This window comes from Amblyraja radiata, chromosome 40 (assembly GCF_010909765.2).
Source record: "Amblyraja radiata isolate CabotCenter1 chromosome 40, sAmbRad1.1.pri, whole genome shotgun sequence".
Taxonomy (NCBI): domain Eukaryota; kingdom Metazoa; phylum Chordata; class Chondrichthyes; order Rajiformes; family Rajidae; genus Amblyraja; species Amblyraja radiata.
Window position 1 is genome coordinate 1,349,056 of NC_045995.1, and position 22,285 is coordinate 1,371,340.

Sequence of the window (22,285 nt, forward strand, 5' to 3'; positions counted from 1 at the left end):
GACAATTCCTGCATCCACCCACCTGTGACGGTGCTGTCCCTGTAGATGTCAACACTCTGGGCTCACCCCCTTCCCTATTCCCACTTCTGTGTGAACCTCATTTCTTGCATCAGGTGTACACCCACTGTCAGGGCATCATATATATGTCACAGAAGGTTCACAAACCTTTTTGTTTCTTTGATGTAGAGGCCACTGAATCACCTTCCCAGGTACCACCTTCAGCCATGATGTCGACAGACGATCACAAACTCTGTAGCTCTGGAATAAACAATATTAACAGAACCATCAGGTGACAATTGAATGTGAAGGAAAACATTGCCTTGTGAACCAACAAACAGCATTACAGTGCAGCAGAGATGTGGAAAACACCCCATCCAAACAAGGTATACCCCTGCAAATTAGCAAAAAATAAAAGCAGGAATAGACCACCTAGCTCTTCATGTCTCACCTGTCATCCATTAAACTTTGTCTGATCTATCCAAGGCAGCAATTCATCATTTGTGCCAGATCCCTGAAGTTGTCAAACACCCTGATCACCGTCTCGCTATTCCAGACCAAACTTGGTCAATCCCCAACATGCACACCTCACCTGTTTGGAGGCTTCAACTCACAAGAGGAAAAATACCCACTGGTGGTGAATTACTGTCACACTCTGCTGGCCCTATTCTTCCCACAATCCTGCCATCCAGGCCAAAAGCTTCCATACCTCCATGTTACCCATTGTCAAATTCCCCACTAACTGGAACAGGAAATAAACTACAAGCATCCCAACTCTACTGGAAACTGTAGTCCCCACTGCTCCCATGGCACATTCCACCACATCCCTGGAGTTTCAATTCCAGAAGGATTCGATCCCAGGCCTGGACTCTGTAGGGTCTCCATGATGTCAGGTGATGTCTGCAGTACCACCACCAGTCCCACTTCACAGGAGAATCATCCGTCTCATCTCTACAGGACGCTGCCCAAACCCGCCCAAAGGTTCATTGGACGGCGTTACCGGGAGAGAGCTGGAGACGTCAGGCGCTAGGAGTGGCCCAGTAGGAGGGTGAACTGGGATCATGCCCACAGCCCTTCAAGGTAGGTGGAGGCACCCCGCGCGACACAAAGATGGGTGAGGAGGGGGCGGTCGGTTCACAGGAACTGCACCAGGACATCGAGCTCGCGGGCGGATCTGATTTGGACGTTGAAAATGGCGAAGCCTGAATGTGTAATATGTGCTAAAAGAATTTCACTGTACAGTTGCATATTAAACTACTGAATTGTTGACCAATCATCTGTTCCTCTCAGCACTCAGCTCTCCAACTGATTCATCCTCAACAAAGAGATTATCCTTTGCTATCTTGCAGACATTCTCTATTATCATGGCTGAAAGATATAATTCTGCATTAAATTGTACTACTTCTGGTCCTGAACAGGTGATCTCTTTATACCTGGAAACAACCTCTAGCATCTAAATCAAACGTATCTGTTTATCTTACCATGTGTAAATGACTACCATTTGTTACCAGTGTAATAAAAACCATGTGTATTTACTTTACTTTGCAACGAGACCTGGGTGTCATGGTACACCAGTCATTGAAAGTAGGAATGCAGGTGCAGCATGCAGTGAAGAAGGCAAATGGTATGTTAGCATTCATAGCAAAATGATTTGAATATAAGAGCAGGGAGGTTCTACTGCAGTCGTACAGGGTCTTGGTGAGACAACACATGGAGTATTGCGTACAGTTTTGGTCTCTTAATCTGAGGAAATACATTCTTGCCATAGAGGGAGTACAGAGAAGGTTCACCAGACTGATTCCTGGGATGTCAGGACTTTCATATGAAGAAAGACCGGATAGACTCGGCTTGTACACGTTAGAATTTAGAAGATTGAGGGGGGGATCTTATAGAAACGTACAAAATTCTTAAGGGGTTGGACAGGCTAGATGCAGGAATATTATTCCCGATGTTGGGGATGTCCAGAACTAGGGGTCACAGTTTAAGGATAAGAGGGAAGTCTTTTAGGACCGAGATGAGAAAATGATTTTTAACAGAGAGTGGTGAATCTGTGGGATTCTCTGCCACAGAAGGTAGTTGATTGGCTATATTTAAGAGGGAGTTAGATGTGGCCCTTGTGGCTAAAGCGATCAGGAGGTATGGAGAGAAGGCAGGGATGGGATACTGAGTTGGATGATCAGCCATGATCATATCGAATGGCGGTGCAGGCTCGAAGGGCCGAAGGGCCTATTCCTGCACCTATTTTCTATGTTTATTGATTAAAATGGTGAATACAGAAAACAGTGGAAGTGCAAGTGTATAATCCATTATCTGAACTGGGACTGTATCAAATGTTGCTCAAACTGCTGAGTATTACTACCATGTTGGCAATTTATTTTTCCTTCAGATCTCCTGGAATAGCAATATTTTTTTTTAATTCCATGCAAAAAAAACAGGTTGCAAAAGTCACGTCATTCTGCAGTGGTCAACAGATTTGTGTAAATTTCATATTTCCACTCACATACCCAATAGTCCCAACTCATTTGAATAATGAAATGAGAATTGACATGTACAAAATGCATTCTGTGTTGCAAATCCGAAATCCTCACAGTATCCTTTCATCTTACTATCATTCTGCTGCAACTTCTTCCAGGATCACTCACATAGCTGTGACCAGAGGGCGATAAACATGTGTAACTCTCCTTACAGGAGGCTCAGAAAGGCCTTTACTCTGGTAATTGAGGACTTTTTTTCGGCAAAAATAACTGAACCGGAAATAAGAAGCTGACGGTTTAATTAAGAAATAGTAACCTGAACATTCCGCCATTTAGTAACTGTAAAACAAACTGGGACATTTGCTTTGACTCCACCAGACTGCTCAGCGAATTCAACACATCAACTGTTAGTTACAACTCTATAGAAGTGTGTGTGTGTGTGTGTGATGTGCAGCATTTCCACCAACACATCCAGTGACAAAACACAGCTGTTGCTGAACATGACTGTTGTGCTTCAAACTATCACGGTGACACATTTACTCACAACAATCAATTCAATGTCCTGACAAGAGCAAATCAAATTCAATGGGGAAATTTAACCCAAGTCTGTCCCCAACATTAGACCCGTCCACTGGGGACCGGCGGACAAAATACTCACCGATGGCAACTTGTCTGAGTCTACCCAAAGATCTTATAGCTATATAGCTATCCGCTATAAGATCTTTGAGTCTACCCGCTCCGCCGGAAGGAAACGCCGCCCATCCGGTGACTTGCCGGACAGTGCACATGCGCATCATCAGGGCGGGGGGCGTTCGCGTCACCGGGAATGAGATGAATCAAAGCCGCAGAGACAACAACAAGGCTTACAGTCATATTTTTATGGGTACCAGCACACATTGGCATTAGAGGAAACGAAATGGCAGATAAGGTAGCAAAAGAGGTAGCAAAAAGAAGTAAAATTGATTTAAGTATTAACATAGGTAAAACTGAAATCAAAGACATTATTAAGCAAAGACTGAAGGAAAGATGGCAAAAGCAATGGGATGAAGAGCGGAAAGGACGGTGGTTCTACAGAGTCCAGAGGAAAGTGGGAGAAATGAGATGTGCAGGAAAAAACAGAAAAGAGGAGACAGTAATCTCAAGAATTAGATTTGGACACACTGGTCTGAACAGTACACTTTTTATAATAGGCAAGCATAATACAGGTAGATGTGAATACTGTGGGCAAGAAGAGACAATAGAGCATGTCATTGTACACTGTGAGAGGTATGAGGAGGAGAGAGAACGGATGAGTGAGCAGTTCAGAAAAGAAAGAATACAATTTGATTTGGTAGATATTTTGCAAGGAAGTTCATATAAGTGCTATCAAATCCTGTTGCATTTTCTTAGGGTAACCAATTTGTTCGGAAGGATATAGGTTATTAGTATATGTAATGGTGTTGTTTGATCCACACTCCATGCCAGTTGGTGGCGGTAATGCACCAAAAAAGTTGTTTGCCAACCGCCAAAAACACCACATAGAAGAAGAAGAAGAAGTGTCAAAAACAACCAAAGATCCTATAGCGGAGCAAGATAGGCCACTCCTACCAAATGCAATGGGCTGACGTGCAGTACGCTACGGAGCGGATCATGGGCCGTTTTCCCCCGCCCATTTTAGTAACCGGAACCTACCCGACCCAACTCGCGGTATAATCAACGTTGCGGGAGAACAGTTTGTGTGTGATATAGGGTTAGATTCATAATTCTGTTAGTTCATAATTCTGTTAATTCTTGTCAAGAATAAAATTTGACTCTGATAGCATTCTTTTTTTAAAAATGTTTTTTAAATCATTTCTTTTTAAATGGCTCATATGCTGTGTTTGAGTTGATTTTGTATTACACTTGCACTCTGTAATTCATTCATCTAATCACACTAATGTGATCACACTGTTCACAATTGCAGTATTTGGGGAAATAATAGCAATATGAAGATTCCAGTTGCTCTAGCCCTGGAATGTTACTTAATGATTTTGTGCTTATTTTCAATTTGCTATGGAGTTGTTTCTCCACAAATAATAAGGGGTCTGGTCTTCCCAATAGCCAGAGAGTGGAATGAGATCTGCCTGTTATGGTGGGGTTATCTAATTGAAGACTTTCACAAAATTAAATTTGTTTTGAGCAAGATTTACAAAAGATGTATAACTTAAGGATGGTTTTATTCCATGAGCATACAACTGACTAGATTGTGCAGGAAAGAACACACATACATGAATGTGATATAGATGTATATAATCATATAACACACACAATTATATTTCTTCAGATTTTTATATCCAATGATGAACTTTATTTCAGACTAGACAAGGGACATTAAATAATAAACAAAAGAGATTAGTTAAAACAAATGTAGGTCCCTTGCAGTCAGAAACAGGTGAGTTGATTATGGGGAACAAGGATATGGCGGACCAATTGAATAACTACTTTGGTTCCGTCTTCACTAAGGAAGACATAAATAATCTGCCGGAAATAGCAGGGGACCGTGGGTCAAAGGAGTTGGAGGAATTGAGTGAAATCCAGGTTAGCCGGGAAGTGGTGTTGGGTAAATTGAATGGATTAAAGGCCGATAAATCCCCAGGGCCAGATAGGCTGCATCCCAGAGTACTTAAGGAAGTAGCTCCAGAAATAGTGGATGCATTAGTAATAATCTTTCAAAACTCTTTAGATTCTGGAGTAGTTCCTGAGATTGGCGGGTAGCAACCGTAACCCCACTTTTTAAGAAGGGAGGGAGAGAGAAATCGGGGAATTACAGACCAGTTAGTCTAAATTCCGGTAGTGGGGAAACTGCTAGTCAGTTATTAAAGATGGGATAGCAGCACATTTGGAAAGTGGTGAAATCATTGGACAAAGTCAGCATGGATTTACAAAAGGTAAATCATGTCTGACGAATCTTATAGAATTTTTCGAGGATGTAACTAGTAGCGTGGATAGGGGAGAACCAGTGGATGTGGTGTATCTGGACTTCCAGAAGGCTTTCGACAAGGTCCTACATAAGAGATTAGTATACAAACTTAAAGCACATGGCATTGGGGGTTCAGTATTGATGTGGATAGAGAACTGGCTGGCAAACAGGAAGCAAAGAGTAGGAGTAAACGGGTCCTTTTCACAATGGCAGGCAGTGACTAGTGGGGTACCGCAAGGCTCAGTGCTGGGACCCCAGCTATTTACAATATATATTAATGATCTGGATGAGGGAATTGAAGGCAATATCTCCAAGTTTGCGGATGACACTAAGCTGGGGGGCAGGGTTAGCTGTGAGGAGGATGCTAGGAGACTGCAAGGTGACTTGGATAGGCTGGGTGAGTGGGCAAATGTTTGGCTGATGCAGTATAATGTGGATAAATGTGAGGTTATCCATTTTGGTGGCAAAAACAGGAAAGCAGACTATTATCTAAATGGTGGCCGAATAGGAAAAGGGGAGATGCAGCGAGACCTGGGTGTCATGGTACACCAGTCATTGAAAGTAGGCATGCAGGTGCAGCAGGCAGTGAAGAAAGCGAATGGTATGTTAGCTTTCATAGCAAAAGGATTTGAGTATAGGAGCAGGGAGGTTCTACTGCAGTTGTACAGGGTCTTGGTGAGACCACACCTGGAGTATTGCGTACAGTTTTGGTCTCCAAATCTGAGGAAGGACATTATAGCCATAGAGGGAGTGCAGATAAGGTTCACCAGACTGATTCCTGGGATGTCAGAACTGTCTTATGAAGAAAGACTGGATAGACTTGGTTTATACTCGCTAGAATTTAGGAGATTGAGAGGGGATCTTATAGAAACTTACAAAATTCTTAAGGGGTTGGACAGGCTAGATGCAGGCAGATTGCTCCCGATGTTGAGGAAGTCCAGGACAAGGGGTCACAGCTTAAGGATAAGGGGGAAATCCTTTAAAACCGAGATGAGAAGAACTTTTTTCACACAGAGAGTGGTGAATCTCTGGAACTCTCTGCCACAGAGGGTAGTCGAGGCCAGTTCATTGGCTATATTTAAGAGGGAGTTAGATGTGGCCCTTGTGGCTAAGGGGATCAGAGGGTATGGAGAGAAGGCAGGTACGGGATACTGAGTTGGATGATCAGCCATGATCATATTGAATGGCGGTGCAGGCTCGAAGGGCCGAATGGCCTACTCCTGCACCTAATTTCTATGTTTCTATTGTAAACCTCCCCGCAACTTCACTCTGGTGCCTTGGCCGTGCTGATCTGGGCCAGGCTCCCAGCACGCTGTGGAAGGAACATAGGCATCTTTTCGCTTTTATTGTGATTTATTTGTCCCTTTAACACTGAATATTACCTTTCCTCCTTAACGGGGAACCTGAAGAAAGATAAGTCGGGTCGCTTACATTGGCGATTGGAACAATTTTCAGCATAGCAGTAGGCAACAGTGGTCGATGTGGACGGCATGGTCAAAGTCAAAGACCAAAGTGAAGATACGAGAGCGGAGGTGGAAGCAAAGATCCGATCCTTGGCCAGAAGCAAGATGGCGGAACAAGATGGCGGAGGCTGGTTGCTGAAATGGGTCCTATAATCACCCATGAATCTGCCCATGACCGTACTACTCTCCTCACCCCATCCTCCCCTCCTGAACCCTCACCAGCCTCACCCTCCTGAACCCTCTCTTCACCCTCCTCACCCCATCTTCCCCTCATGAACCCTCTCTTCGCCCTGCACACACTATTACCCCCCTTCTGAACCCTCTCTTCACCCTCCACACCACCCCCCCCCCCCTTCTGAACCCTCTCTTCACCCTACATATCCCACCCCGTCCCTCCCAAACCCTCTCTACACCCCCCAGACCACATCAAATAGTTTAAGGCCTGGATAGAGTGGATGTGGAGAAGATGTCTCCACCAGCGGGAGGGTCTAGGACCAGAGGGCACAGTTTCAGAATTAAAGGATGTACCTTTAGAATGGAGATGAGGAATATCTTGAGCTGGAGGGTGGTGAATCTGTGAGATTCATTGCCACGGACGGCTATCAATAGGTATTTTTTAAAGTGGAGATTGTCAGGTTCTTCATTCGTATGGGTGCCAGGGCTATTAGGAGAAGGCAGGATAATGGGGTTGAGAGGGAGAGATAGATCAGCCATGATTGAGTCTAAGGCAAAAATCATCATCTATATCTCTCGTTTCCCTTATCCCTAACCAGCCTGAAGAAGGGTCTCGACCCGAAACGTCATCCATTCCTTCTCTCCCGAGATGCTGCCAGTCCAGCTGAGTTACTCCAGCATTTTGTGTCTAACTATGATTGAATGGCGGAGTAGACTAGATGGGCCGACCTGCCTAATTCTGTGCTCCTAGTATGAACATCCCCACGGCAGCCTCTCTCTGCCCGGTGATGCATAAACTCGGGGCGTCACTGGGCAGCTGCAGCCGCAGGAACCCCTTCACTGAATAGCGGGGACCCGGTTGACAAACGGCGCCACTCTCCCCGGGGATTCACAGTGGCGCAGCGGTAGAGTTGCTGCATTACAACAAAATGCAGCGCTGGAGACCCGGGTTCTGTACGGAATTTGCACGTTCTCCCTGTGACCTGCGTGGGGTTTCCCTGAGATCTTATGTTTTCTCCCACATTCCAAAGACGTACAGGTTTGTAGGTTAATTGGCTTGGTGAATGTAAAAATTGTCCCTAGTGGGTGTAGGATACGTTTGCGACAACCAGTGATGGTGACTATAGTCAAAGATACAGATGCAGAATGGGGTTAGGTGAGGTAAGGGGGAGGTACAGGAAGACCTGGGCATCCTTGTACACCAGTCACTGAAGTTTGGCGTGCAGTACAGCACGCAATGAAGAAAACTAATGGAACGTTGGCCTTCATAACAAGAGGGTTTCAGTATAGGAGTAAAGAGGTTCTTCTGCAGTTGTATAGGGCTCTGGTAAGACCACATCTAATAATAATAATAATACATTTTATTTATGGGTGCCTTTCAAGAGCCTCAAGGACACCTTACAAAAATTTAGCAGGTAGAGGAAAAACATGTAAGGGGAATTAAATAAAGAGACATGACTAGTACACAAAGTAAAGACAGAATTCAATACAAAACACAATATGAGGCATTTAATGCACAGATGAAAAGGGAGGGGGACGTGGGGTTAAGGATAGGCAGAGGTGAAGAGATGGGTCTTGAGGCGGGACTGGAAGATGGTGAGGGACACGGAATTGCGGATCAGCTGGGGGAGGGAGTTCCAGAGCCTGGGAGCTGCCCTGGAGAAGGCTCTGTCCCCAAAACTGCGGAGGTTGGACTTGTGGATGGAGAGGAGACCGGCTGATGCGGATCTGATGGACCGTGAGGGTTGGTAGGGAGAGAGGAGGTCACTGAGATATGGGGGGGCCAGATGGTGGAGGGCTTTGTAGGTGAGGATCAGGATTTTGTAGGTGATCCGGTGGGAGATGGGAAGCCAGTGAAGTTGTTTGAGGACTGGAGTGATGTGATGCCAGGATTTGGTGTGGGTGATGAGTCGGGCGGCTGCGTTCTGGACCAGTTGGAGTCGGTTGATGTAGGTGGAGCTGATGCCGAGAAGTGAGTTGCAATAGTCCAGTCGGGAGGAGATGAAGGCATGGATGAGTCTTTCAGCAGCGGGAGGTGTGAGAGAGGGTCTGAGTTTGGTGATGTTGCGGAGATGAAAGAAGGAGGTTTTAATGACATGGCGGATGTGAGGCTCAAAGGAGAGGGTGGAATCAAAGATCATGCCAAGGTTGCGTGCCTGGGGAGATGGGGAGACAATGGTGCCGTCTATGGTGAGAGTGGAGTTATTGATTTTGCTGAGTGTGGCTTTGGAGCCTATGAGGAGGAATTCTGTCTTATCGCTGTTGAGTTTGAGGAAATTATGTTGCATCCAGGTTTTTATAGCTGACAAACAGGAGTTGATATGGGAGGGGGGGGGGGGGGGGGGGGTGTGGGGGATTTGTGGGGGGATTTGGTGCCTAGGTAGATCTCGGTGTCATCAGCGTAACAGTGGAAGTCCAGGTTGAAGTGGCGAAGTATCTGACCAAGGGGGAGGATGTAGATGATGAAGAGGGGGCCGAGTACGGAACCTTGGGGGACGCCTTGAGCGACCGTGGCTGTAGCAGAGGTATGGTTGTGGAGAGAGATGAAGTGGGATCTGTTGGAAAGGTAGGTACGGAGCCAGCTGAGTGCAGAACCTTCAATGCCGAGGTCTTTGCGTCTGGTGAGCAGGATGTTATGGTTCACTGTATCGAAGGCTGCGCTCAGGTCGAGGAGGATGAGGATGTTGAGGGAACCAGTGTCAGCAGAGGTGAGGAGGTCGTTGAGGACTTTGAGGAGAGCAGTTTCTGTGCTATGGAGGGGGCGAAAGCCAGATTGGAGGGGTTCAAGTAGGTTATACGCAAGGAGGTGGGAATGCAGTTGCGACGCAACGATACACTCCAGGGTTTTTGAAAGAAAGGGGAGGTTTGAGATAATGAGAGAGGAGGGATCAAGACCAGGTTTCTTTAAGATTGGTGTAACAGCAGCAGTTTTGAAAGTGGAGGGGACAATTCCTTGGGACAATGAGGAGTTGAAGAGATTAGTGAGGTAGGGGCAGAGAACGGGGAGGCAGGACTTCAGCAGGGGAGTGGGGAGAGGGTCGAAGGAGCAGGTAGTGGGTACTCCACATCTGGATTATTGTGTCCAGTTTTGGTCTCCTAATTTGAGGAAGGACATCCTCTCTCTCTTTCCCTCTCCCCTCTCTCTCTCCCTCTCCTCCCTCTCTCTCCCTCCCCTCGCTCTCTCCATCTCCCCCCCTCTGTCCTCTCTGTCTCCCCCTCTCTCCCTTTCTTCTGCTGCTCTGCCTGCAGTCCGCCCTTTCACCCTTTTTTATTTTTATTTTTTGTCCTGTTAAAAAAAAACAAATGTTAGTTGGAGGTCTTTTACGTGGTGGGTGGGGGAGGGGAAGGGGGAAACTTTATTTCCTAGTCCCTACCTGGTCAGAGAGGCGGCTTGCCTCCGAGCTGCTTCTTCGCCCCTTCCTCGCGGCCTACCATCGGACTGGAGCGGCGTATCCTGTCGGGACCGGCCAGGGCTACAGCTTCGGCGGCAGCGCAGTGCTGGGATACCATCATGGAGCAGGCGATGCCTTACCGGGTCGCCGTGCGGTAAGCTCCGGAGTGCTGTGACCGCCGACTACGACATCCGAGGAGCTGTGGCTGTGGGCGTCCAGCCGCGGGCGGCGCTGGATTTAAGACACCGCGGAGCCTGGGATCGAGATCGCCAGAGTCGGAGCTCCAACCAGCGCGGCCTGAGGACTTCAGGAGCCGCGGTCTCCAGGGAGGAAGTGGCTGCTCCAGACATTCCAAACCGCTGAGGAGTGTTTCACTCGACGCCGGAGTTCCAGCTTTCTGGCAAGAGGGCCTGAAAACATCGGACTGGCTGCGGAGGCCACAAATAGGCCCCGGCCTCGGGTGATTCAGAGGAAGAGGACTTAACTTTCTGATGCCTTTCCCCACAGAGGAACATTTTGATTCTGTTGTGGGGGGACGTTCATGTTGAATTCTATGGTGTGTTGTGTCATTTTTCTTTCTTTTCATTTTGCTATGGATGTACGGAAGCTTAATTATTTGTTTTATGTAAAGCACTTTGGTTTCAATGCGAGTTGATTTAACGGTGTTATATAAATAAAATGTACTTACTTATTTGTGATTGAGGCAGTGCAGCATTGGTTCATGAGATTGATCCCTGGGATGACGGGACTGTCATATGAGGAAAGATTGAAAAGACTGGGCTTGTATTCACTGGAGTTTAGAAGGATGAGGGGGTTCTTATAGAAACATATACAATTATAAAAGGACTGGCCATGCTAGATGCAGGAAAAATGTTCCCAATGTTTGGGCGAGTCCAGAACCAGGGGCCACAGTTTGAGAATAATGGGGAGGCCATTTAAGACTGAGGTGAGAAAAAACGTTTTCACCCAGAGAGTTATGAATTTGTGGAATTCCCTGCCACAGAGGGCAGTGGAGGCCAAGTCACTGGATGGATTTAAGAGAGAGTTAGATAGAGCTCTAGGGGCGAGTGGAGTCAAGGGATATGGGGAGAAGGCAGGCACGGGTTATTGATAGGGGACGGTCAGCCATGATCACAATGAATGTCGGTGCTGGCTCGAAGGGCCGAATGGCCTCCTCCTGCACCAGGTTTCTATGTTTCTAGCGAAGATCCTGTAGCGGATCTTTGGTTTCTAGAGCAACGGAGACGCGCTGCGCCTGCGCGCGGGATTGGACCCGCATGTCCGGGGCGGGACCTCGACGGGTCCATCTCCGCCATTGGCTGAGACCACTGACGGACACCGCCGGCATCCAATGGGAACAGAGGGGTGGGCGCGGCCTGCGCTGAATGTTGGAGGGTGACCGGTGGCGCGAGCGCGGCCGTTAAACCGTCTCCGCGCGAGCCGGGCCTGCGTGACGTGCACGCGCAAAGGGCGCGCCTCCGGCTGGTGACGTGCCAGCAGGAGAGCGGTGACAACACCGCCCGGTGATTGACAGCGGATGGGGGCGGGGCCCATCGACGTGGCACCGCCCTGAAACTCCAGCGCAACTGAATCCCGGCTCAGCTCAGGCGGTGCCCGCGTCCCGATCCCTCCCTCGACCCCTCCCCCAACCCCAGCCCCACCCCCGCCTCACTCAGTGCGGCAGGTTCAATCCCCATCCCCGACCACAGCAATTCATGCATCCGATACATGAATAATATTTAATTAATGGAAACTAAAATTCATCTTCTGCTCGACCTTGGAAGGTGTCAATAAAAGCCCAGATGATACAAATATTAATATAATTTGTAATGTAAAGTGCTGGAGTAACTCAGCAGGACAGGCAGCATCTCTGGAGAGAAAGAATGGGTGACGTTCCTGGTCGAGACCCTTCTTCAGTCTGAGTGTAAGGGGAGAGGGAGACACAGAGATAAGGACGTGTAAGGTGTGAAAACGAGACATCAAAGGGGTTAGGGATCAAGAAAATTATTAATTGGGAGGTGACAACGAAACTCACAGTGATAACATTTAATCATGGGACAGTCAGACTGGTCGGAGAACTAGGAAGGGGGTTGGGTGGAGAGAGAGGGAAAGCAAGGCTGTGCTACCTGCCGATCACCAACCCCTCACACTCACCCCCTACGACGTATACGTGGCACTGAGTAGGACTAATGCACGTAAAACTGCTGGCCCTGACGCCATCCCCGGGCGCGTGCTCAGGGCCTGTGCTGCGCAGCTGACAGACGTCTGGACTGACATCTTCAACTTGTCACTTGCCCAAGCAGTTGTCCCCACGTGCCTTAAAACCACCTCCATCGTGCCAGTGCCAAAACACTCCACTGCGGCAAGCCTCAACGACTTCCGCCCAGTTGCACTTACCCCCATCATCACCAAGTGCTTCGAGAGGCTGGTCCTGGCACACCTCAAAAGCTGCCTACCCCCCACACTGGATCCCTTATCAGTTTGCCTACCGCAAGAACAGGAGTACAGAGGATGCCATCTCAACAGCAATTCACTCCGCCCTCTCCCACCTCGACAACAGAGATACTTACGTAAGAATGCTGTTCATCGATTACAGCTCAGCATTCAACACCATTATACCATCAAAACTGATCACCAAACTCGGTAACCTGGGCATCGACCCCTCCCTCTGCAACTGGATACTGGACTTTCTAACCAACAGACCCCAGTCTGTTAGGTTAGACAAGCACATCTCTTCAACCCTCACCCTGAACACCGGCGTTCCACAGGGCTGTGTGCTGAGCCCCCTCCTCTACTCCCTCTTCACCTATGACTGCACACCTGTACATGGTACTAACACCATCAAGTATGCAGATGATACAACGGTGATTGGCCTCATCAGCAACAACGATGAGTCGGCCTACAGGGAGGAGGTCCAGCACTTAGCAGCATGGTGCGCTGACAACAACCTGGCCCTTAACTCCAAGAAGACCAAGGAGCTCATTGTAGACTTCAGGAAGTCCAGGGGCGGCACGCACACCCCCATCCACATTAATGGGACGGAGGTGGAACGTGTTTCTAGCTTCAGGTTCCTGGGAGTCAACATCTCCGATGACCTCTCTTGGACCCACAATACCTCAACTCTGATCAAGAAGGCTCACCAGCGTCTCTTCTTCCTGAGGAGACTGAAGAAGGTCCATCTGTCTCCTCTGATCCTGGTGAACTTCTACCGCTGCACCATCGAGAGCATCCTTACCAACTGCCTCACAGTATGGTATGGCAACTGCTCTGTCTCCGACCGGAAGGCATTGCAGAGGGTGGTGAAAATTGCCCAACGCATCACCGGTTCCTCGCTCCCCTCCATTGAGTCTGTCCAAAGCAAGCGTTGTCTGCGGAGGGCGCTCAGCATCGCCAAGGACTGCTCTCACCCCAACTATGGACTGTTTACCCTCCTACCATCCGGGAGACGCTACAGGTCACTCCGTTGCCGAACCAGCAGGTCCAGGAACAGCTTCTTCCCGGCGGCTGTCACTCTACTCAACAACGTACCTCGGTGACTGCCAATCCCCCCCCCCCCCGGACACTTATTATTATTTATTCAAATCATTTGCTATGTCGCTCTTCCAGGGAGATGCTGAATGCATTTCGTTGTCTCTGTATTGTACACTGACAATGACAATTAAAATTGAATCTGAATCTGAATCAAAGGTTAGAGAAGGCAATATTCATACTGCTGGAGTGTAAGCTGCCCAAGCCAAATATGAGGTGTTGTTCCTCCAATTTGCTCTGTGCCTCACTCTGACAGTGGAGGAGGCCACGGACAGAAAGGTCAGTAACTCAGCAGGACAGGCAGTAATTCTGGAGAGAAGGAATGGGTGCGTTTCGGTTTGAGACCCCTCTTCAGACTTCTAGTCTGCCTTGCCAAGTTACTCCATTAATTTAATTTACTTGTCTGAGGCTTTTATTCAACCATATTAATCAGCAGTGAAGTTGCCGCTCGGCCAAACAAGGATATCCCACCTTTCAATAGGAACACAGCTGATCTGATTTGAACCTCTCTCCTAATGGCTCACATGGCTCTTTGCCTCATTTCTTATAAACAATATATGCAATTGTGCCTTCAGCATAATAGACAATAGACACTAGGTGCAGGAGTAGGCCATTCGGTCCTTCGAGCCAGCACGGCCATTCAATGTGATCATGGCTGATCATCCCCAATCTGTACCCTGTTCCTGCCTTCTCCCCATATCCCCTGATTTCATATTTTTAAGAGCCCTATCTAGCTCTCTCTTGAAAGCATCCAGAGAACCCACCTCCACTGCCCTCTGAGGCAGAGAATTCCACACTCACACTCTCTGTGAGAAAAAGTGTTTCCTCGTCACCGTTCAAAATGGTTTACTCCTTATTATTAAACTGTGGCCCCTGGTTCTGGACTCCCCTAACATCTGGAACAGGTTTCCTGCCTCTGGTGTGTCCAAACCCTTAACAATCTTATATGTTTCCATGAGAGGCCCTCTCATCCTTCTAAACTCCAGAGTATACAAGCCCAGCTGCTCCATTCTCTCAGCATATGACAGTCCTGCCATCCCTGGAATTAACCTTGTAAACCTAATAGCAAGAATGTCCTTCCTCAAATTAGGGGAGCAAATCCACACACAATACTCCAGGTGTGGTCTCACTAGGGCTCTGTACAATTGCAGAAGGACCTTTTTGCTCCTATATTCGATTCCTCTAGTTATAAAGGCCAACATGCCATTCGCTTTCTTCACTGCCTGCTGTACCTGCATGCTTACTTTCAAAGACTGATGAACAAGGATCAGATCCAGATCCCGTTGTACTTCCCCTTTTCCCAACCTGACGCCATTTAGATAGTAATCTGCCTTCCTGTATTTGCTACCAAAGTGGATAACCTCACATTTATCCGCATTAAACCTCATCTGCCATGCATCTTCCCACTCCCCCAACCTGTCCCAGTCACCCTGCATTTTCATAGCATCCACCTCACAGTTCACACTGCCACCCAGCTTTGTGTCATCTGCAAAATTGCTAACGTTACTTTGAATCATGGCTTGTTACCAGACTCAATGTTGTCTGTCCTGTTAGTGCCGGTCATTAAGGACAAAGCTTGTAAAGTAGGCAGCCTAAATAATTACAGGCCCAAATCTTTAGCCAGCATATTGTCAAAAGTTTTAGAAAGAGTTCTGCTAGATAGAATAAATGAGTTTGTTAACTCCACAGATAACCAGTTTGGCTTTAAAGCTAAACATGGCACTGATTTATGCATATATGCCTTAAAGGAGATTGTAAATAAATATAGAGGCAAACACTCTTCAATCCGTATGTGCTCTATTGATGCTTCTAAAGCCTTTGACTGTGTTAATCACAGAAAGTAGCAATGTTACAAAATTTTGAGATTTTAAAAATGAAGTCTGCAATTTATCCCATCAGATAAAGCATAAAAAGAAGTTTAATTTGACACCTAATTCACTTTCATATCTCAAGTATTTAAAATGTTATGGCCATTTTCATACTCGGAAATTAGCATCTTGTCCCCTATTGATTTTCTATGGACATAACAAAAAAGCTGTGATCGTGGACAGTCAAAAGCCCATAACCTTCTTAAAAATTAAGAGAACTGAATGAAATTTTCAGTTATCATAGATTGAAGCATTCTGAAACAAATATAAAACAATCTTACTTGGATGACCTGAAATTAAAGCATATAATTAGTTAGTTACCCAATTGTAGCTAATTTCAAACTTCAATTACTAGATCTAAACATCTATCCATTTCTTAATAGATGATTAACATTTTTAAATAGCTTAAGTGTCCAAATAATATTCACAAATAATTCACAATAAAACATGATTTTTAAATCTCATTTACATTAATTTATAGGCCAAATGGAAGGCGTTTAGTGTTCAATTGCTGTAAATTAAAGTCCATTTAAATCAGCTTTCTAGTGGGATCCTGTGAACGCGCTGGTTTAGAACGTTCACATTGCGGTAGATTTGTGCCCTCAAATGCCCAGAAAAATACTGCAGGATATAATGGGCCCAAAATTAGCTCCTCGCAACATTAAACTTTGTATAAAGGGATCTTAAGAAGCCCTTTTTAATGTAAAAATAAACAGCCTACCTCCTGTTGTCCCCTGTATGAGATCCGGCCGATTGCCGGCGGTCGCGGGTTTAGAGGTTAATTTTTAAACTACTATAATAATTAGATAAAGCCCTTAAAAGTAATAATAGCTAAAGCGACGGAATCTTCCAGCGATTTTTCGTTAATAAATAACTAGCCTGAACATCCTCGATTTGAACAGCCTAGGGAAAATCGCGTTTTAAACCCGCCCCCCTCTAAACGGCGCCAAAATCGCTCACACCCGCAACGACAGATTTTCAGCGACGCTTCAGGTACGCTTTGCAACATACCTACAGAAAGCTTTTTGGTAAAATGAGTCAAAGAGGGGTGCCTAAATACATTGTTAGAATTCTGGCCTACTGGTATGCCCACCAGACTATGCAAATAAAATGGGGCAATAGGGTCTCAGCCCCATTTGGGGTTAGCAATGGTGTTAGACAAGGGAGGATTTTGTCCCCAGTCCTTTTTAATCTATATATTGATGATCTGTCTAAACAATTGAAAGCCTGTAACACTGGGTGCGTGATTGGTAATATTTCAGTGAACCATATTATGTATGCAGATGATCTTGTGGTCTTTAGTCCATCTAGCGCTGGTTTCCAGCAGCTCCATGTTCTGTGTATGGTGTGGAACATGACATTAAATATAATGCTAGTAAGAGTGCTGTTATGATCTGTAGAACCAAAGAGGAGAAATGTCTAGAATGTCATGATTTTAAATTGTCTGACAATAGTCTTAGTGTCTGTAATAAGGTAAAATATCTAGGGCATATTCTTACAGAACAAATGAGATGATGAGGATATTTATAGGCAACGACGAATGCTGTATGTACAGGCGAATATTCTCTTCCGTAAATTTGGTGCGTGTGCAGATGTGGCGAAGATGTCGCTATTTAGAGCATACTGCACACCACTCTACACTGCGCACCTGTGGTCGAACTATGGAAAGACGAGTATGCAGAGACTGAAGGTGGCATATAACGATGCCATGAGAACACTGCTATGGCATCCTAGATGGTGTAGTGCCAGTAATACGTTTGTGGCTGCAGGAGTCAGTACTTTAGAAGCTATCCTAAGACATCACATGTATAAATTCATTTGCAGGATAAATGACTCTAAAAATGTGCTTATTGTGGCCTTGTCAAACATAAGGTTTAGCACTACACGCTACGAATCCCAGCTGTGGAGACACTGGTATCGTTGTCTCGTTGTCGGACATTGATCATTCTTTTAATCTGCATTTTTAACTTATCTATTGTTTTTTTTTAAATATAAATTATGTTTTTATAAGTGATATACTAAGATTTTACATGTATTTTATGATATTTAATATGCAATGCATTTTTTATGTAATGTTGCCCCTTGTCTGGACCTTGAGTCCATAATAGGTAATTATTATTACTATTATTATTATTATTAATCCCTTCAGCCAAATTATTGACGTATATTGTAAATAGTTGCGGTCCCAGCCCTGAGCCTTGCGGTACCCCAATAGTCACTGCCTGCCATTCTGAAAGGGACCCGTTAATCCCTACTCTTTGTTTCCTGTCTGCCAACCACTTCTCTATCCATGTCAGCACTCTACACCCAATACCATGTGCCCTAATTTTGCCCACTAATCTCCTATGTAGGACCTTATCAAATGCTTTCTGAAAGTCCAGGTACACTACATCCACTGGCTCTCCCTTGTACATTTTCCTAGTTACCTCTTCAAAAATTTCCAGAAGATGTCAAAACAACATTTTGAGTTAGGACCTTCTTCAGACTGATTGGAGAGGATGGGTGGAGTAAGCTGGAAAAGAGAGGTGGGGGCTAGAAAAAGACTGGCATGTGATTTGCGGACACAAAATGCTGGAGTAACTCAGCGGGACAGGCAGCATCACCAGAGAAGGAATGGGTGACGTTTAAGGCTGAGACCCTTCCTCACAAGTGATAGGTGGATATAGGTGAAGGAGACACAAGAAACTGCAGATGCCAGAATCTTGCATAGAACACAATTTAGTTAGATGCACAGAGTCTCTTGCCCAGAGTGGGGGAATCAAGGATCAGAGGACATGGGTTCAAGGTGAAGGGGAAAAGATTTAATAGGAATCTGAGGGGTAGTGGAGGTATGGTATGAGGGTATGGAGCAAGCGGCCAGAGGAGGTAGTTGAGGCTGGGACTATTCTAACATTTCAAAAACAGTTGGACAGGGACATGGATCGGACAAGTTTTGGGGGATATGGACCAAACGCAGGCAGGTGGGACTAGTGTAGCTGGGACATGTTGATAGGTGTGGGCCAGTTGGGCCGAAGGGCCTGTTTCCATACTGTATGACTCGAACACCAAGTGCTGCAGTAACTCGGCGGGTCAGGCAGCATCTGTGGAGAACATGGATAGGTGACGTTTCACAGAGTGCTGGAGTAACTCAGCGGATCAGGCAGCATCTGTGGAGAACATGGATAGGTGACATTTCACATAGTGCTGGAGTAACTCAACGGGTCAGGCAGCATCTGTGGAGAACATGGGATAGGTGACATTTTGGGTCATGACCCTTCTTCAGACTGACACGATGTTAACAGATAAGGGTGTGATCGGCAGGTGAGTGGAGTAAGTGACAGAGGCGAGAGAAAATAAGGAGATAAAAGGGTGTGAGACAAGGAGAGAGGAATGTATATGTGCAGCTTTAAGGGACATTGGTCAGGTAGCATTTGGAGTATTACATACAGTTCTGGTCACTCCATTACAGGAATGATGTGGAGGCTTTGGGGAAGGTGCAGAGATGGTTAACCAGAATGGTTTAAAAACAAGGAACTTCAGATGCTTGTTTACAAAAATGAACACAAATGCTGGAGTAACTCAGACCCTTCTTCAGTCTCGACCCAAAACATGACCCATTTCTTCCTGCATTTTGTGTCTACCTAAACAGTGCCTATCCACGTCGCGGTGTGCCAGCAGGCTGGAGGAGCGGGCAAAGGCCTTCCCACAGAGCAAGCAGGTGAAGGGGCACTGGCCAGTGTGGACTCGCCGGTGCTCCAGCAGGTGGTCAAGGCGGGTGAAGCCATGAGACAAGTTAGCATGCAGGTACAGCAGGCTGTGAAGAAAGCTAATGGCATGCTGGCCATCATAAGAGGAGACAAGAGGTCCTTCTGCAGTTGTACAGGCCCCTGGTGAGACCACACCTGGAGTATTGTGTGCAGTTGTGGTCTCCAAATTTGAGGAAGAACATTCTTGCTATTGAGGGAGTGCAGCATAGGTTCACAAGGTTAATTCCCGGGATGGCGGGACTGTTGAAAGAATGGAGCGACTGAGCTGTATACACTGGAGTTTAGAAGGATGAGAGGGCATTTTATTGAAATATAAGATTATTAAGGGATTGGACATGCTAGATGCAGGAAACATGTTCCCGATGTTGGGTGAAATCCAGAACCAGAGGCCACATTTTAAGAATAAGGGGTAGGCCATTTAGAACGGAGATGAGGAAATAACTTGTTCACCCAGTGAGTTGTGAATTTGTGGAATTCTCTGCCTCAGAAGGTAGTGGAGGCCAATTCTCTGGATGCTTTCAAAAGAGAGTGTTAGATAGAGCACTTAAAGATAGCGAGGCAGGGGATATGGTGATAGGGCAGGAACGGGGTACTGATTGTGGACGATCAGCCATGATCACAGTGAATGGCGGCGCTGGCTCAGAGGGCTGAATGGCCTCCTGCACCTATTGTTTGTACATATTGCTACTGTTTGTACATATATATATTTTACTGTTCCATTATTCTATGTTCGCTCTTCTGGGTGAGATGCTAACTGCATTTCGTTGTCTCTGTACTGTACACTGCACAATGACAATAAAAAGTGAATCTGAATCTGGTTGTCTATTGACGGGCAGGGGAAGGGACGATCACCGCCGGTGCTGCCACAGGCTGGACATGCGGGTGAAACCCTCGTCACACTCAGCACACACAAAGGGTCTCTCTCAGTGTGTATCCGCTGGTGCTCCCACAGCCCCCGTGTGCTCTTGAAACGCTTGCTGCAGTGGGAGCAGGTGATGGGGCACTCGCCGGTGTGGGTGCGCAGTCTCTCTCTCTCTCACACACATGCTCTCTCTGCCCACAGCATCTGTTCTTGATCTTAGACCATGTATTATGCTTTTGTATGTAATTTATTGTGCTTTATTGTGGGGAGGTGAGCTCAGCCTTCCAAGCCTCAATCCCAGCTCAGCTTATTTCATTGGAAAGACATTTATTTCATGGAAAATACATTTATTTCATTGGAATACAACTTGGCTCCAGCGGGTTAACGAGCCAAAGTCCTTGTTTACCGCAGCCAGAGTCTTGCGGGCGTCCACGGGCGGAGAACTTTGGTGGGGAATGGACAGGCGCGTGTCGGGCCTGGATCCTTCTTTAGAATGATGGGAGTTGGGGGAGAAAACTGGAGAAAAAGAGATGGGGTCGGGACAGACTCCAGGACTTGATTAGTGGGGGGGGGGGGGGGCGGGCTCTCCTTAATTTGGAGAATTCAATGTTCATGTCATTGGGCTTTAACCTCCAGTTTGTGTGTCACCTCACTCTGGCAATGGAGGAGGCCCAGGACAGAAAGACCAGTGTGGGATAGTGAAGGGGGGTTAAAATGGTTGGCAACCGGGAGATCCAGCAGGCCTTGGCGGACCGAATGCAAGTGTAGGGTGAAATGCACGCCCAGTCTAGATACTAGGAACAGCAGATGCTGGTTTACAAAAAGAGACACAATCTCCTAGAGTAACGTGCACATCTGGAGAGCATGGACAGGCAACATTCTAGGTCAGGACCCTTCTTCAGACTGCTTGGTGTGGGGGGCGGATGGAGAAAGTTGAAAAGGAGAGGTGGGAGTAGTCGCCTTAGATTTCCTTCCCTCTACAGATGCGGCCTGACCCACTGAGTTCCTCCATCGTTTTAGAGGGAATGGACAGACAACGTTTTGAGTTAGGACCCTTCTTCAGACTGATTGTAGGGGGGGGGGGGGGGGGGGGGGGGGGGGAGGAAGCTGGAAAAGAGAGGAAGGCTGGACAAAGCCTGAAAGTGATAGGTGGACACAAAATGCTGGAGTAATTCAGTGGGACAGGCAGCATCTCTAGAGAGAAGGAATGGGTGACGTTTCAGGCTGAGACCCTTCTTCAGAAGTGATAGGTGGATATAGGTGAAGGAGACACAAGAAACTGCAGATACTGGAATCTTGCATAGAACACAATTTAGTTAGATGTACTGAATCTGTTGCCCAGAGTGGGGCAATCGAGGACCAGAGGACATGGGTTCAAGGTGAAGGGGAAAAGTTTTAATTGGAATCTGAGAGGTAGCTTTTTCACACAAAGGGTGATGGGTGTATGGAACAAGCTGTCAGAGGAGGTAGTTGAGGCTGGGTCTACCCCAACATTTAAGAAACAGTTAGACAGGTACATGGATAGGAAACGTTTGGAGGGATATGGACCAAACGCAGGCAGATTGGACTAGTGTAGCTAGGACTTGTGGGTAGGTGTGGGCCAGTTGGGCCGAAAGGCCTGTATCCACATTGTATGACTAACACGAAGTGCTGGAGTAACTCAGCGGGTCAGGCAGCATCTGTGGAGAACATGGATAGGTGACATTTCGGGTCTTGACCCTTCTTCAGAATGGCACGATGTTAACTGATGAGGGGGTGATTGGCAGGTGAGTGGAGTAAGTGACAAGCGAGAGAAAATGAGATAAAAGGGTGTGAGGTACGGAGAGAGGAATGTATATGTGCA

At 46.7% G+C, this 22,285-nt stretch overlaps 1 protein-coding gene and 1 long non-coding RNA gene across 2 annotated transcripts in view; one reads left to right on the plus strand and one right to left on the minus strand.

The window, feature by feature from the left end:
* Positions 1–22,285, minus strand: part of LOC116967569 (NACHT, LRR and PYD domains-containing protein 3-like) — a 128,160-nt gene that overhangs the window by 19,704 nt on the left and 86,171 nt on the right. The window lies entirely within an intron of this gene.
* On the plus strand, positions 1,446–20,582 carry LOC116967647. The gene is made up of 3 exons (XR_004410295.1): positions 1,446–1,483; positions 2,900–2,904; positions 20,573–20,582. It is a non-coding gene; the product is annotated as an uncharacterized LOC116967647 (long non-coding RNA).